Source organism: Narcine bancroftii, chromosome 5, assembly GCF_036971445.1.
Source record: "Narcine bancroftii isolate sNarBan1 chromosome 5, sNarBan1.hap1, whole genome shotgun sequence".
Taxonomy (NCBI): Eukaryota; Metazoa; Chordata; class Chondrichthyes; order Torpediniformes; family Narcinidae; genus Narcine; species Narcine bancroftii.
The window spans coordinates 119,594,447-119,613,025 of NC_091473.1; the positions used below are offsets into that span (position 1 = coordinate 119,594,447).

The window sequence follows — 18,579 nt, forward strand, 5'->3', positions numbered from 1 at the left end:
TTGATTCTGTAAAGGTTCTGTAAACTTCAATATGATTGAATTTTACTCCTAGCCATTATTCCAGGCAGGTCAGCATATATTACTGACCCCATCCATGTAAAATTACCAATCATTATTGAATAGCTTATGGTGCCATTTGACATTATACTTGATGTGAACACTAAGTTTTTTACATAGGAACGAATTGTCAGAATTAATCCTTGAAACTTTATTACTTCACTATTTTTAACTAATTTTATTGAAACCTGTTATTCTCATAAAGAACCTTTTGCATTCCTTTTAAAAGAAGCATTCCTTAGGGGAAGAAACAGATTATTCACCATGTAGACTGGCTACTGCAACTCATTGCAAATAATGGGTTAAGCTCTTGGTAAGTTGTTTATTACTTGAGGAATACAGTGGGAGTATATAGCTCCCCACACTCCCTGGCATTACAGTTGCTTATTCACAGTAGCATAAAATTTTATTTGATTATACAAAGTTCATGAGTAGATAGCCTACAATACATTGGGATCATGGTTTGAGTTTTTGTTGAACTTCCTGTACTGGAGTATAAGACGCTCATGAAGAAAGATAAATCCAAAACGTTTTTTCTTCAGCATAAAAGTGTAAATGAAAAACATGGTGGGTGACTTCAAATTTAAGTGATAAATTAGGTAATAAGATCATAAAGATGGTCATTGCCTCCTTATGAATTTCATATGCATTTGTTTCCTTTAATTTTTCCAAGATGGAGTTTAAGGTTGTCTGTGTCACATTCTCATCTCTGGCCCAGAGCACCCTCTGGGATAGGAATAGCTAATCTTCACTGAATGACATCCTTGGATAAAATATTTACCTGAAGCCCTGTATCCCAGTTCAGGTGATCATTAAAGATCCCAACCTACTTTATTGAAGAGTGCGGGAAGGCCCACAGTGAAAACGTATGCAAGGTTAACAAGTTAATTACAGCACTGCTGCTTACTGGAGTTTGTTGCTCTCTTTGCATGTTGCTGCTGCTCTGTTCCCCTACTATAATCAGGGATAGCATTATGAAATCCCAGTTTAGAAGAATGAAAGATGACACTGAGACATATATGATCCTGAGAGGGCTTGATATTAGTACATTTTAAGGTTGATGGACTAGTGGCAAACATTCAAATTTGGGGACATGGATACATGATAAGGGGCTGGTCATTTCAAATGAAGGTTCATAAAAATTTCTTCTTGCAGAAGAGGAAATTATTACCGCAGTGGATAGGACCATAGAGCATCACAGCACAGAAACTAGCCCCTTCGGCCTATCTAGTCTGTGCCGAACCATTTTTTATGGATGGTGGAGGCGAGAAGTATCGAAAGAGGAAGTAGACTAATTTTTGGATATTTGGGAGAGGATCTGGCACAGAGGAGGAAAAGAGATGAATGCAGATCAGCCATGATCATATTTCATGGCAGGGTAGTTTCGAGGGATCAGATCATCTGCTCCTCCTCCTCTTCTGTTTATGTGAACTTGATGTTACTTTGAAACTAGGTGAAATGTTCCTAAGGAAATACTGAGGAGGTCCAGTTTCTTCCCCCTTGGTTAAATGCATGCAATGGAAATCACTTTGGCATAAACTTGACAAACTCTTCACATTACTTCAGGGTCTAGAATGGATGCTGTCAAGGCTTAATTCAGAAGCATGAAAGAAAATCAGCAGAAGTTTTGCACTGAACGGAGATCCTAGATCGACAACCCCAGTGACACTTTACTCCAAACTTACGTTTCATTCTAATTAGGGTACTAAGTCTATATCAGATACCTTCCTTTATCTGGCACCTGAGTGAAAATCCTTTCTAAAATCTGTCCCATGAAGGGAGCAGTCAGGGAGAAGCTTTCGAAAGAATTTTTAAAGGGGAATCTTCACCTTCTTTTAGATAGTTTGTTATTTTATACACTTAAGCCGTTGTCATACCCACACTCCTGTTCGGCTCCGAATCATGGGTCCTCTACCGGCATCACCTACGGCTCCTAGAACGCTTCCACCAGTGTTGTCTCCGCTCCATCCTCAACATTCATTGGAGCGCTTTCATCCCTAACGTCGAAGTACTCGAGATGGCAGAGGGCGACAGCATCGAGTCCACGCTGCTGAAGATCCAGCTGCGCTGGGTGGGTCACGTCTCCAGAAGGGAGGACCATCGCCTTCCCAAGATCGTGTTATATGGCGAGCTCTCCACTGGCCACCGTGACAGAGGTGCACCAAAGAAAAGGGACAAGGACTGCTTAAAGAAATCTCTTGGTGCCTGCCACATTAACCACCGCCAGTGGGCTGATCTTGCCTCAAACTGTGCATCTTGGCGCCTCACAGTTTGGCGGGCAGCAACCTCCTTTGAAGAAGACCGCAGAGGCAAAGGAGGAAAAACCCAACACCCAACACCCAACCCCAACCAACCAATTTTCCCCTGCAACCGCTGCAACCGTGTCTGCCTGTCCCACATCGGACTTGTCAGCCACCAACGAGCCTGCAGCTGACGTGGACATTTACCCCCTCCATAAATCTTCATCCGCGAAGACAAGCCAAAGAAAAACACTTAAGCTGTTGATGAAGATGGGCTATTTAGGATGCTGTTTTGCCATTAGGTACTTTGGAAAGAGAGATTTATGTAGAGTTACAAGGCTCCACTGCATTTTGTTGTTTTCAACTGCTGAGCATGAGCAAGTTACTGGTTGCACTTCCATTACTTATAGCTGAAAAGAGAAACCAGCAAAACTGCAAGAAAAGGGTGAAGGGCGGACTGCTTAAGAAGTCTTGCACCACAAAGGTGTTCAGGAACTGATCACCTATACACCTGAAGCTCTACATACAACAATGCCTGGGCACACAGCACTTCATCTGAAAGATGGGCATCTTCCCATTCTGGCTGTTGAATTTATAAGCAACATCTGAGGCAGAGGCCGGAATTCTTATAATACCTGTGAGCATCTTTCCTTATCTTTTTAAAAATCACATTGGCTATGGAAAAGTCACTGTCTTGTAAATGAGTCTTGGTGCAAGTTAAAGTCTAAAATGGTCATGATTTTGCACACCTCCAACCCATCTCCTTTCAACTTTCTCTGTTCCAAAGAAAGCAATCAGAATTTTTCCAGTCTAATCTTATACCTGGAATTCCTCGGACCTGAGGCCATTCTAAAATTATTTTTTCCACTCGCTCTGGATCTTCAAATTCTTCTTGAAGCAACACTCCAGATTTGGCCCAACCAATGTCTTGTATGTGAAAACCTTTTAGATATAGCCATGCAAAATCCTGTACTTTTTTTCTCCTATTACTTCCACTGTTCCTTTATCAAATGCTTCTTGTTCTTCTTCATCTTCTTAACCAGTGCCTCAGATCAAAGTTGACTTGCTTCCACTCTAAATTTGCATGTGCTGAAGTGAGTGATGATTCAAAAAATGTGGTAAATGTAAACATCCATAGTAAAGTTCCTAACCAATGACTTTCTATAAATCACCTACTGGCTTTGTCAATATGCTTTACTGTTCTGACAAGGCAATCGTCCACTGACTACTGCATGTCAAATATAAAGCTACTAAACTTCCATCAAGAACTCATGAGATGGTAGAGGTCAGTGAGATTGAGGATGTTTGACTAAGATTGACCTGGCTAAAGCTTGGTCTTGGCTGGAGTAGTCAACACAAGTACTGGCTGAAAGATTAACATGGCAGCAAGTACTGATGCCATTGCCTCTGCAACTCTCAATGGTATCTGCATACCTGGCATGAAAATAAGAGACATGTGCAAGGAGATATTAAGAGCCCTGGGCACTCCCTTTTGTTGATTTTGCAAAGCAAATCCTATAATCAACCTAAAGGTAAAGCCATTATAGGAAAATCCATGAACAGGCATTGCCAGAGATTCCTGTGGAATGTCCCTCACATTGGTGTTGATTGTATTTTCTCAAATAAATGAATAAATAAAGCATACAATTTAGAGCCAGAGTTGGTGTTGGTGGAATTGGGTTGGGGCAGATGGAAATTTCCAGTGGATTGCAATTAGTCTTTGTCTCCTTGGTGGACCCACAATGTCTCCAACTAGACTAGATGTAGGATCTTCCAAACACAATGCCTGCATGTGAGATGGTGTGTACAACTACCAAGTTGAAGTGAAGGTTCATTTCATATGTTGTCTTCTTCTTCTTCTTCTTCTTCTTCTTCTTTTTCTTTTTCTTATTCTTTTTCTTCTTCTTCTTCTCCTTCTTCTTCTTCTTCTTCTTTTTCTTTTTCTTCTTCTTCTTCTTCTTCTCCTCATTCTCCTCCTCCTTATTCTTCTTCTTCTTCTTCTTCTTCTTCTTCTTCTTCTTCTTCTTCTTTTTCTTTTTCTTTTTCTTTTTCTTTTTCTTCTTCTTCTTCTTCTCCTCCTTCTCCTCCTCCTTATTCTTCTTCTTCTTCTTCTTCTTCTTTTTCTTTTTCTTCTTCTTCTCCTCCTTCTCCTCCTCCTTATTCTTCTTCTTCTTCTTCTTCTTTTTCTTTTTCTTTTTCTTTTTCTTTTTCTTTTTCTTCTTCTTCTTCTTCTTCTCCTTCTTCTTCTTCTTCTTCTTCTTCTTCTTCTTCTTCTCCTCCTTCTCCTCCTCCTTATTCTTCTTCTCCTTCTTCTTCTTTTTCTTTTTCTTTTTCTTCTTCTTCTCCTTCTTCTCCTTCTTCTTCTTCTTCTTCTTCTTCTTCTTCTTCTTCTTCATCTTTTTCTTCTTCTCCTCCTCCTCCTCCTCCTTCTTCTTCTTCTCCTTCTTCTTCTTCTTCTTCTTCTTCTTCTTCTTCTCCTTCTTCATCTTCTCCTCCTCCTCCTCCTCCTCCTCCCCCTACTTCTCATTATTCATTCATTTGCTGACACTGTTGAACACCCAATGGAGTTCAGCAGGCCACCCACCATCAGATCCTGCACCATCGGTCTTACCTGACTCCCTCTGCTGCATTTGATAACAACAGCTGAAAAGACACCTCTGATTCCCCCAACCAAAAACTGTTTTACTTGTTCATTAATACTTGCCTTCCTGATTAAGGATAGTGGCGGATACTTGAGTGAGAAAGTAATTTATATTTCCAGCACTAAAGGCAACAATTATCAGTGGCTAATCTTTTATGTATATTCAGTAAATGTTAATATGCTGTGAATTTCCTAGGTTCTTGATTAGTCGGGGCATCAAAGGTTATGGGGGAACTGGGCGGTGGGGATGTGGAAAAATGGAGTAGCTCATGAAAAATCCTGGGACAGACTCGATGGGCTGAATAGCCTATTTCTGGTCCTGTGTCTTATGGTCTTCTTCCCACTTCACCAAAGTTCACTGGAAGGTTCAAGAAATGGCAGCGCTGCCAGAACTTCTGTTTCCTGTTAAAAGATAAAGGTGGTTTAATTTAAAATCTTGCAACCGTGGGGCAAGGAAAAGCAGAGAAATGACCACTGGGGCGGTGACTGTGGCAGTGGACTAGCAAGAATGAAGACCACACAGATGGCGGGCTGTTGGTGACTTGAGGCGAGGAACCCACGGAGGCTGAAGGCTGCTGGCAACTTCAGTCAAGAGACTCACACCAGACTGCAGCCTACATGAGACTGGCTGAAGGCATACCAGGTATCAGAACTGGGATGCAAGAGGGTGCTGGAGGCTTCCTGACTGTCAGCGGTTTGGATCTGGAGCTCAGATTGCCAATTATTTGGACTGAAGGCTGTGTGGCTGCGGGAGCGCTGGAGGCAAAGCCATGGACACTCAGTGACTCTGGGGGGGGGGGATCTCTCTTTTGCTTCTCTTTCTCTGGCTGGCGAGGTGCTGGACAATTCTGCTGATAGTAAATCTTCGTCTGCCTTATAGCAGACTGAAAGAACTTTCATGTTGTAGAGCTCATCGGAAGAACCAAAGACTTGTTGATCCAAACCAAGGCTTTTATTAGCAAAAGACAGGAGCTCTTCACAGGTGGCCGACCAGTCCGGAATGATCCGACCTGGCTAGGGACACAACCCTTTAAGGCCCAGACAGTAGGTGTGGCTAAGCTCTCAGCCAATCGCTGTAAGCACAGTCTAGATACAGTAACTATATACATTGGTGATAGGTCTGTACTATCACACATGTAAAAGCACATTTTTTGGTTTTATTACATGACAATAAAATAATCTTGAAGTTCCCAATGTTTAAAGCCACATGCCCTATCAGAATCTAATTTGTTTTTCAGAACACAGATGTCTCATCACTATTATAAAACAAGAACAATTTTTCTTTCAACGCCTATGTTGGCAATCTAAAATAGAAACAGAAATTGCTGGAAATACTCAGCAGGTCAGTCTGTATCTCTGGAAAGCAAATCAGAGTTAATATTTCAGGTCTGAGATCATTCATTAGGAGATGTTGCTGAAGCTGTTTTTGCAGTGGCATTTGAAATAAAATGGTCGTTTTGTCTTTTTTTTTAATCCTTTTTATCTTCCACTTGCTGTCAGAATATGATTTCAAATGTTGACATCTAAGTGGGGTTCGTTGTCCAAGTTTTAATCTCTGTTTACCTTATGAGCAGAAAGTATTCAAATCGTTTACTCCTAGATGTTTTAAAACTAACATGTGCGGCCTCATCTTGAATCTGATTTGCCCGATTGATGCTCTCTGCGGCTCTGCGGAAAAATAAAATATGATGTGTTTTTTTTAATAGGTTAAAATCAATTCTAGCATTTGCAAATCTTTACAGTATAATCTGAACATTTTCAATGAATATCTTGAAAAAATATTCCTCACATGTTCATAAATTTCACAGCAATTTTGCAGTTTTTATTGTTGACTCTTGTATGGTGATATTGAATTTTCTCAAATGCAGGATAAAGCTGTTTCTTCAATATTATTTTACTTTGTTCATAAGTAGCGTCCTGCTCGTTCTTTTTCTTCTATAGCATTTTTTTTTTGTCTGTTTGTTTTGCTTGTGACAAACTCCATTTAAATGTAAAATACCAAGCACACTGCTGGATTGTGCCAGTTTTGTAATGTTGTATTTCTGTCAGGGCTCCAGCTTTCAATTTGGTAGATATTACACTTTTTGCCTAATTGTACAAAGCTGAATATACATCTATTTATGGCCAGTTTCAAAGATACAATTTATATTTCTGCCATATAAATAACTTGCTGTCCTGATATACAGAATAATACCCAATAATGAATCCCACCCGAGAAATTTTACACTTTCACTTCTGACCACTCACCAAGTCCCAGACTGACTCTTCTCAGAGTTTCACCCAGTCAGAGGGCTTTCAACATAATCTGATGTCCTTTTGATCAGAGGCGCGGGTGAATACTGGACATCATGCTTGTACCCTGTGGCTGAGGGTGGTGTTGAGAGGAAATGGTTAGCCAATCCAATTTTCAGATTTCAAATTTATTGTCAGAGTACATACATAACATGACATATAACCCTGATATTCTTTTTCCTGTGTGTGAGGTAGATTTATCACTTATTGGTAGTGCAAAAAAATACTGTACTCAATGTACACACGTTAAAAAGAGACATTTAAACAAACTATGCAATACAGTCAGAAAGAAAATCAATAAGGTGCAAAAGTAAGATTCCTTAAACGAGTCCATGATTGAGTTTCCTGTTGAGGAGTCTGATTGTGGAGGAGTAGCAGGTGGAGGGGTAGTGGGTTCCTGATTGTGTGAGTCTTGTGGCATCTATACCTCTTTCCTGACGGCAGCAGTGAGAACAGAGCATGTGTTAGGTGGTGTGTATCCTTGATGATTGCAGCTGCTCTCTGAAGGCAGCATTCCATGTAGATATTCTTGATGGTGGGGAGGGTTTTGCCTGTGATGTTCTGGACTGTGTCCACTACCTTTTCAGGTATTTATGCTTAGGGGTATTGGTGTCCCCATACCAGACCATGATGCAGCCAGTCAGCACACATTCTACAGATGTAGATAATCTGTAGAAATTTGCCAAGATCTCGGATGTCATACCAAACCTCCAATTTAATAACTTTCAAAGAATCTATGATTTTTTTTTAAACTTTATTTATTCGCTCAAAATACAGACAGTAAATAACATATACAACAATAAACCAAAAACATGAACGTTATATTTTATAGAAAAAAAAGAAAAAATGAAAAAAGAAAGAAACCCCCCCCCCCCCCGCTACACCCCTTCACCCCTAAGGAGAGTCATAAAGAAAGAAAAAAAAATAGTAAGGAAAAATTAAAATCTAATCAACATAAATCAAAATGTAAATATTCTGAATATAACAACCACTTACTAATAAAAAAGCTATAGTTATCACACGAAACATATGTAATTTTTTCCATTATTAAACAGTGTATCCTCTCATTATGCCATCTATTAATATCAATCATATTTGTACCTTTCCACATACTAACAATACATTTTTTCTCTACAAATAATGCTAAATATACAAAAGCAAATTGAGATTTATCTAATCCCAAACCTTTCAGAGGTTCCACTGACCACTTAAAAAAAACCATATGAAACAGCAGGTAAAATTAAGACAGTGCTTGCTCAATGTCCCATGCAAACCATTCCCACAACTCAAAGTGGCAGATTAAAAAAAAAATTTGGACATACAGCATGGTTACAGGCCATTTTTGCCCACGAGACCGTGCTACCCAAATGCACCCAATTAACCTACACCCTGGTTTGTTTCAAATGGTGGGAGGAAAATGGAACCCTGAGGGGAAAACCCAGACTGGCATGGGGATAACATACAAACTCTTTACAGACCACGCAGGATTTGAACCCCGGTCTCAATCGCTGGCGCTCTAAAGGGATTGCTCTAACCACTACACCAACTGTGTTGCTCTCCAGACAGATTGTAGCTCCTCTTTGAGAGGTATAAGCGATCAAATCAAATCAAATGCACAAAATACTCTCTCTATCCCATTGAACAATCCAATGATCAGTTCATTGGTACCTTGCTAAGTCCTCATGATTGTTCCCAGCAATGAGAACAAAAATTAAATCAACATTAAGAGAAGTGACAACTGCATTGTATTTGGAAAGATGCAGTACTGGTAGTGGTGCTGTGCTGAGAACTCCACACATATCCAAAAATTAATTACATCACCAGGTGTGTATTGGAAGGCTGATGGTGGGGGCTGAAACAAAGAGGGATTTGGGGGAAAGAGAGCAGCTCTTATCACAGCCAACAGGACGATATGAGAGAGAGAGAGGGGGAGCTCATGCTCTTCAGGCCTACACTCTTAGAAACAGTTATGGAGCAGTGTGAGCCCCACATCCCAGTGTTAGACAGCATAATCACTCACTTCATTATTCAACATCAGTCCTCACAGATGGCCTATCTATACCAAAGTAAGTCATCGCTGGTGGAGGAACCATGGAGTACAGGGCTTTACACTGGGTTGCTAGCACCCAGGTTACCAGTCCAGAAACAGCCATAAAAGGTGTCTTTTTTAAACTATAGCTGAATATGTGCTGTGCGGGTCAGGAGCACCATAGCAAATCAACACAGAGTACCATTGTAGCAGTAATACCAGAGCCTCCACATTTTATTTTAATTAATTCATATGATGCAATTGGGCTCATCTTCTTACTTGTGTGTGATTGTCTATTACCATAGAAGCATTGAATACTGCAGCACAGAAACAGCCTCTTTAAGTCTGATCTCGGAAGCTCGGACTCAGGCCAGGTCAGTACTTGGAGGGGAGACTGCTTAGGGACACCAGATTGATGTAGGTTTCTGTGAGGGGCACTGGACAAAGTGGTGAATGTATGTTACGTTCTAAATGTAGTATTATGTGACAATAATGGAGCATTTACCTTAAACTTTTTTTACCTATCTAGTCCATGCCAAATTATTTTTATGCCTAGTCCCACTGACCTGCACTTGTATCATACCCCTCCATATTTCTCCCATTATGTAACTATCCAATTTTCTCTTAAATGTTGAAATCAGACTCCTGTCCACCACGTCTGTGGGCAGCTCATTCCATATTCTCACCACCCTCTGAGTGAAGAAGTTTCCTCTTATGTTCCCCCTAGACATTACACCTTTCATCGTTAACCCAGGTTCTCATGTTCTTGTCTCATCCAACCTCAGTGGAAAAAGCCTGCTTGCAATTACCACCCCTCATAATTTGGTATGTCTATATCAAAACACCCCTCATTCTCCATATTCTAGGCAATAAAGTCCTAGCCTTTCAACCTTTCCCTACACCTCAGCAACAATCTTGTATATTTTCTCTGTACATTTTCAATTTTATTGATATCTTTCCGGTAACAAAGTGACCAAAACTGCACACAATTCTCCAAATTTGGCCTCCCAACGTCTTATATAACTTTACCATACCATCACAATTCCTGTTCTCAATACTTTCATCTATGAAGGCCAAAGGATCAAATGTTTACTTTCTGATCCTATCTTCCTGTGATACCACTTGCAAGGAGTTATGTATGTGTATTCCCAGATGCATCTATTCAACTGAACTTTGCAGTGCCCGGCCGTTTACTATGTAAGGTTTGTCCTCCAAAAGTGCAAAACCTTACATATGTCCACGTTAAATTTCGTCCACCATTTTTCCAGCTGGTCCATAACCCTCGGCAATTCTTCATTGTCCACTACCCGCGCTCCCCCCAATCTTAGTGTCATCTGCAAATTTACCACATTATCACCTAAATCATTGATATAGATGACGAACAGAAAAGTACACTGCAAGTCACAGTCCTCCAGTCAGCGAGGCAACCACTCTCTGGCTTCTTCTGCAAAGCAATGTCCATTTTGCCCTCACAAATAGACTCAGGGGAATTTCCTCCTCTATTTAATAGAGATGAAGTTTGTGCCTTTATGATGATGTATAAGCAAGTGTTGTGATGGGAAAAGTAGAGCTGAATGAAATCAACGTGTTGGCCATGCAGGTATGGAGTTAACTAATTAACCTCTAATGTAAACATTTTAATACATAACAAATGCTGTAAGGAAACATCTTGCACTAAGGTCAGTGTTATTAGATAGATTTAAATGAAGACACCAGCTTTTCATAAATATTTTGAAATCTGTGTTTTTATGTTTTGTCAACTGAGATTGTTTCTGTTCGAAGTATACCTTAGATCGGGGTGGCCGAACCTTTTTAGTTATGGCCCACATACAGAAAAATATAAGGAGTCACGGGCCAAACAATATTTAGCCCAGCAGTTTACAACCACCATCCACTCCTACCCAGAGCCTACCCGAGTTGCACTGTGCAGTCGGACCCCATGGGCGAATGCTGAGACTTTGCTCCCCGCTCTCTGCAGGTCCAGACCAGAGGCAAAGCCTCCGTTATAGCAGGTCCAGTAGTGTCGCTGTTTCTTTTCTAACGGGCCACTTAAAAATGGGGAACGGGCTGCAGTTGGTCTGAGGGCTATAGTTTTCCACCCCTCCCTTAGATTTTATCATTGACAGGAATGATTTTAAAATTGTGCATTTTCCAATGTATGTCCAGAGCCTTTGGTACAGTGACTTACTCTGCACTTGACCACACAAGCAAATACTAGGCCACCAGACCCCTCATTCAGTACAATCATGGCTAATATTCCCAGGCTGTGAAGAATGCTACACAGTTAATGCTGAGTGCTGAAGCAGGCTATTCTGGCACTCCTGAACAAACAGGAACTACAAACAGCGAACATGAATTGCTGAGTGTGATGTTTTAACCCTTGCCCTGCTGAGTAAACAGAAATTCTATGTGGTGACACAAATGCTACAATAAGGACCTTAACCCGTGATCTACTGAATAATCAATTATTATCCTTCATACTTATTTTTAATTGCTGAATGATTTTGGCATTAAAGGTCCATTCTGTGTGTGAATGTTTTGATGAATTGTTGGCTGCTTCTTTCCCAACAGATGCTGCCCGACATCCGTGCATCTCCTACCTATTTATTTTTCTGGTTACTGATTTCTCTCATTTATTCTATTTGGTGTTCTGCTGAAGTCCAAACTGCACAGGGAACTCCTCATAGCATCACCTACTGTGGTGTAGAGGTGGTTTGTGGAACAGACTAGTTGGGGAGAAGATGCCAACACCAACTTAAACTTCATATGCATGCCTAGGTTTGCACAGAGAAAAACAGGTGCATTTCAGTGTAGGCACTGACTTTGGGGGTCGCAGATTTGTCCTCCATTAAAATAAAAGAAAGAGAAACAAAATCAGAAATATAGGCTAAATAGTCTGAAGTCAGCAGTAGGAATTTTATGATGAAGGAACTACAAACCAGGCACGTGGAAAATAATAATATGATTGAGCAGAATCAATGTGGATTAATGAAATGGGAACTACCGGTATGTTTGACAAATCAGCATGTTTTTATAGATTGCGATTAGTAGGATTGATAAGGCCAAACCATTGATGTGGCGAAATTTAACTTTCAGGCGACCTTTGATAAGAAGCCATGACAGAGATTATAAATTAAGAGTATGATATTTGTGTCAATCTCTCTTGCGTGTATTGTGGATTGGTTAGTAGATAGAAATCGGCAATTAGGAATGTAGATAATTTTTAGACATAGAAGCTGTGACCAATGGTGTTCTGTTGGGAATGGTGGTTGTGCCCCAACTCTAAAATGCTGATTGAGACACAGGAAACTACAAATATTGTAATCTGAAGCAATGGAGACACAAGAGACTGCAGAAGCTGAAATCCAGTGTGATTTCAGCTCACCCTAACCTCCTGTGTTCCTCTCCTCCTCCTTCTGATCAACCTTTTGTCCTTCCATTTTGTCCCCTTTCCCATAAACCCACCCCCCCACCATAACATACATTTTCTTCCCCCTCCCTCTCCAGATTCCATCTATCCACTACCTGGATCCCCTCCCCTATTTGATTCCATCTGCCCTCTACCTCTCTCCTATGGTTCCCATTATCACCTTCCTTTCTTGGCAAATTCCAGCACTGGCAGCTTTTGTGTTCTAGTTTATCACCCTCCAGTAAATAACGACCTGCTGGAAGAAATCAGCAGGTCGCGGAGCAGTCTGAGTTCTGCATTAAGGGTTCCAGCCCAAAACATCAACAATTCTTTTGCTCCCACAGAAGTGGGTTCCTCCAGCAGTTTGTTCCTTGCTCCAGGGTCCAGCATCTGCAGTCTCTGCAGTTTCACCCTCCAGCTGCTTTATCTTCCTTTTGTTCTTCTCCTCTGCCACCTATCGTAAACCTGCCTCTGTTTCACAACTCCACCCCTGCCCCACCCGCTAACATACGAGGAGCTTTGGCAGTTCTTGGGTTGTATTCATTGGAGTATAGGAGAATGAGAGGAGATCTCATAGAGGCATTTTGTATTTTGAAAGGTTTAGATAGGGTGATGCAGGTAAGATGTTCCCCTTGGTGGGTGAGTCAAGGTCAAGGAGTCATAGTCTGAAAATTTAGAGGTTATCCATATAAAACAGAGATTAGGAAGAACTTCTTTAGCCAGAGGGTCTTGGATCTGTGGAACTCACTGCCACATACAGCAGTGGAAGCCAGACCACTGGAAGTATTTAAACAATAAATAGACAAGTATCTCATTAGTGAGGACATCAAGGGATATGCAGAAAAGGCCAGAAATTGGAACTAGTGTAGAGTAGTTTAATGTAGATTTACAGTACAGACTCAATGGGCCTAGTGGCCTGGTTCTGTTCCTTTGTCTTGTGGTCTTGTGATACTAGCTGCAACTGCCCATTATCCTTCACCCTTCCTCGGACCACCTATCACCTTCTGGCCCTATGTCCCTCCCTTTCCTTTTCACACAGATTATCTTCCCTCTCCACTCTCAGACCTGATTCAGTCATGACCCAAAATATTGACGATCCCTTTACTCCCACAGATGCTGCTTAAACCTGTTGAGTTCCTCTAGCGTTTTGATTTGTCTGAGGGGTTCTGACATAATACATCCATGATTGGTAATGATGCAAGGTTTGAGCTGAGGGCAAGATGCAGAGAGGCAGATTAAGTGACGATTACATCATTGTAGATGGAATATAGTAGGAAAAAAAAGTAGAGTTGACCTCAATGAAACATGTATATATTTGTATGTAGTGATAATGATTGGCTGAGAGTCGTAGCCACTCCTACTGGCCAGGTCATAAAGGGCTGCACCTAACCAGACCCAGGTCAGTGTGGACTGGTCGACCTCGATGTACTACGCTCCATTCTTCTGTTAATAAAAGCCTTGGTTTGAGTCAACAAGTCTTTGAGTCATTTGATACACTACATGGTAGAAGTGATAATTTCAGAAAATTTCAATACCAGTAGCTTTCAAAGGCTGCCAATGGCATGTAATAGAATGAAAAATGAACAACTCTGTTCATATTGCTGTTCGATGGAGAAGACACACTGAAGGTAAGAACCAATGCAATAAAGAATATGCCAGAGAACATTCTGGATTTAGGTAACTGAACGTGCTGATGTCATCTCCTATGGTCTTAGTATACATGTTGATGATGAAGAAAAATAATGCTCTCTGTGAGTTTGCTAAAGCAAATATAAAAATTGTATCAATGGACCAGATCATCCCAGATCTTGTCTGCTACCCAAATCAGCCTCCCGCAGTGCCCACCCACATTCTGGTGCTTTGCCAATGAGATTCTGGCTACTAGTCTAAGATGAGATGGAGATCACTAACATCTTACCTCTATCTCATCTGAGACTTTACAGCATGTAAAGCATACTTACATCCCAGGGTGGTATGGGAGCAGCTCTGCTCAAGATCAGAAGAAGCTACAGAAGAACATAACATAATCTTTTTCCACTCCATCATTTCCATCTGCATCTCATGTTGATGAGGAAAGGCAACTACTTCAGGACCCAGCACACCCTGGAAACATTGTCTTCTCCCTTCTCCCATCAGAGAAAAGGCTCAAGAGTACAAAAGCATGTGTCAACAGGCTTTCAAGGCATTTTTTGTTCCTGTAGCCATCAGACTCCTGAATGAACCCCACGTGGTGATATATTGATGGTCTCGCTTGGTACTAAATGATTTTTCTTTCCATTGTAATTCTGTACTTTGTAATGTATACTTTTTTCTGCTTAATGAATGTTAAAGATAACCTGCAAGACTGCTTGCAGAGAGCTCTTCTCCCTGTACTAATATATGTGACAAATATACTTAAATATCATTACACCTCATCCCTCTTGAATAAAACTGAGAGAAGGCAACATGTGAATTAAGCAAGACTATTAATCTATTATTCTTAGAGAAGAGAGAATATTAGACATTAAGTCATGGAGGCAATGGAGAATGTGGGGATTAATTAGAACCTATTCAAACCATATGATTTTCTTCTTTATCCAGGTGAAACTCTGCCACCCATTGGGATGAGTGCTGACACGACCCTCAGAATACATCTTCCTGTAGTCACCACATAAATCTTGTTGCCCCTGGAATTGTTGGTCCACCTTCTGACCCTGTTCAATGAAGCACAAAGCCATCTCCCATCTCAAGACATGGGAATTACACCAAGCACCCATCCAGCTTACTTTTACTGCAACTGCAAAAATGTTCTTCCATGAATATTTAAGGAATAAATTAATGATCTAAAAATCTAAAGTGTTATTTTAGACAATTAGTTAATAACTATTTTTAATTTGTGTTGGGTTGTTCATATTGGTATGGTTGTTTATCAACTACTTTGGAATTACTCTGGGGAAAATTTGCAATTGGTTATATGAGTCTTTCACTTTCCATATATAGTGGCATAAATATATTTTCATCAAATAACTTCTCTGACTACCTTTAATTCCTTGGTGAGGCTATCCAGTGCAAAAGCACGCACAAATGCTGGAGAAACTCTGCAGGTCAAACGGTGCCTTTATGAAGCAAAGGTAAAGATTCATCACCAACGTTTTGGGCTTCAGCCCTTCATCACGGTGTCAACAGAATCTTGTGTTTTATATCCAATGCAACCTAAGTCATAAAGACCAGAAAAGTTCCTAAACTCTACTAAATTAAGAATATCCATGTTAGTCAAGTGGTGCAATAAGCAGTGTTCCTGTACCTGGTAGGTATCTGCCAATATCCACTAAAAGTGAACATGTGGGTTCATTGTATGGATCAGAGTCTGGATTACTTGAAGTTAAAGCACAGACATAAAGAGAAGCCATCTGGGGATTCCTGGAGGGTAACTAGAGTAGGTTTGATTGCGATTCAGTAAAGAGTTAATATTTCTGGGGAAGGGGAAGGGAAGAGAATGGGCGAGATAAATATCTCTCCATGTTGGACAATATGGGTGTAACTCCCTAACTTACTGTTCATGCATCAAATAACACACTGGAATCTGGTCTGTTCATGTTTATCCAACAAGTCGCACGCTGGTATTTGAGATCTCTCCTTCAACGGTGTTTTAGAAGACTGCACCCTCAACATTTCATTTATTCAACGCAACTATGAAATTAATATATATGTGCTCTTCAAACCCCTTACTTTGCCCAAAGTTTAAAAGCTGACACACTGTTTTAATAATCATATTACTTGTGTATATCATAGAAGATGTGCCATATTTAGTAGCCATTTCATCTCGCTAAGCGACTAAACAAAGCAATTCCTAATCCAATGTACTCCGCTCTCAATAGCTGCATCATTCGTAATATTGGACAAGCATTTTTTTTTAAATTTATAGTTTTCAGGATCAAAAGACATACACGAACCACGTTAAAACATGCGACCATTAAAAAACTTGAAAAAATATCTCACAATAGTGCTCTGCAAAACACTGTGAAAATAGAACTGTTTACATCTCATATATTACCACCTCCAGCTTCAGCTCATGATTTTGTATGATTCTGTAAAAGATTCAATTTCCAACCACCGAAAAATACAGTGTATAATTTCAAAGTCTTTTGGGCTTCGGTGACAACTAAATATCAAAAAAGTACTTACCAGTCTCCTCTTCTTTCAACTTAATGCATAGCCTGCAAGGTATGGCACTCTACATTGTGGGTAATGTAGACCACTGAACAGTTGGCAGAAATAGCCACACAGGCATTAAAGAAGCCAAAGAATGTGGAGATAAAATGCAAACAGTTCTGTTCACATGAGAACTCGTGCCAAGAATAAGAAAAACATAGCGATGAGTCACTGCTGCAGAATTACATCCAGATAGGCCCAAGAAGTTTCTTCGAACCTGTGCTTTGGGCTCACTAATTTAGAGGCAGAAAAAAATAAAAGTTATTATTATTTTTAAACCAGTGGAAGATCCAGGACACATAACTTTGTAACATGATAAACCATTCAATGGTTTCCTGGAACAACTGCGTTTTTTTTTCCCTTTTGTGAAATATTTTATAATAAGGTATTATTTCGTCTATGAGGCTTTAATCAAAGAGGAAGCACATGTTCCAACCAAACAGATGTGGGTACAAAGATGTTTCTCATTTCCATTCAAATAATTTGAATCTATAAAAGACAGTATCCTTTTTTAAATTAAAGCATGTGAGTGAGTGTGTAACTTGCTCATGTGCTAGAAAAAATCTTGCCTAGGTTTATATATATAAAACCTAGGCAAGATTTTCTGGCAGAATAACATGAGGTTTCCAGTGTTATTTAACTGAAACTGCATCTCACACTGGCAGAGAAAGTTCCAATCTTTCAATGTAAATCTTAAAAATATAAAGGCATATATTATTCAAAAGTTATTCTGTAACTTAGCAATTTAGTTTATTTTAACAGTTCAGGCCTTAAAAACAATCCTTTAAAGATATATATAATATATCGTGCCAGAGATCAGGACTGGGGATTCGAACCCCGTGCTGTCTGTAAGGAATTTGTATGTTCTCCCTGTGTCTGCATGGGTTTTCCCCAGGGGCTCTGGTTTCCTCCTACCATTTGAAATGTACTGGTGGTTGTAAGTCAATTGGATTTAACATTTTACATTTTAAATTTAGACATACAGCTCAGTAAAAAGCCATTTCAGTCGACTTAAGTCCAATTGTCTTACAACCACCAGTACATTTCAAATGGTAGGAGGAAACCAGAGCCCCTGGGGAAAACCCATGCAGACACAGGGAGAACATACAAATTCCTTACAGACAGCACGGGGTTCGAATCCCCAGTCCTGATCTCTGGCACGGTAACGCCATTGTGCTAACTCTGCTGTTATATATATATGTATATATTATATATCTTTAAAGGATTGTTTTTAAGGCCAGAGCTGTTAAAATAAACTAAATTACTAAGTTACGGAATAACTTTTGAATAATATATGCCTTTATATTTTTAAGATTTACATTTGTAGATTGGAACCTTCTCTGCCAGTGTGAGATGCAGTTTCAGTTAAATAACACTGGAAACCTCATGTTATTCTGCCAGAAAATCATGGCTTCAACCCAACGTCACAAGAAAATCCTCCTTGATATATTTTCACCTCTATAACAGCCCTTCAAGAAATCCCCAATCTATACCAAATTTTAAAAAAGGGCCCCAGGGGATCAATCACATTCCAATCTGAGCTGGGTTTCAGAAGGACTCAATCCCAGATTTCAGGTATGTAAGATTGTTGGAGCAAATTTTGTGGACGTTTCCTTCTGTGGTCCACCCTCAACATAACGAGAATGATTTTTGGGTGCCTTTGACTATTCTACCAAACTCGTGGTGGAATCTCTACTTTAAAAATATCCTGTTATATTCT

At 40.1% G+C, this 18,579-nt stretch overlaps 1 long non-coding RNA gene across 4 annotated transcripts in view; it reads right to left on the reverse strand.

Moving 5' to 3' along the window:
• LOC138763913 (uncharacterized) overlaps positions 1-16,989 on the reverse strand; it is a 90,857-nt gene extending 73,868 nt beyond the window's left edge. For 3 of the 4 annotated variants that reach the window (XR_011357894.1, XR_011357892.1, XR_011357893.1), the window contains exon 1: positions 16,833-16,989. This is a non-coding gene — a long non-coding RNA (uncharacterized lncRNA). Of the gene's footprint in view, positions 1-5,868; positions 6,607-7,185; positions 7,304-16,832 lie in introns of those variants that run through there. The other variant, XR_011357891.1, reaches the window with a different exon arrangement.
• Positions 16,990-18,579: the final 1,590 nt, after the last annotated feature.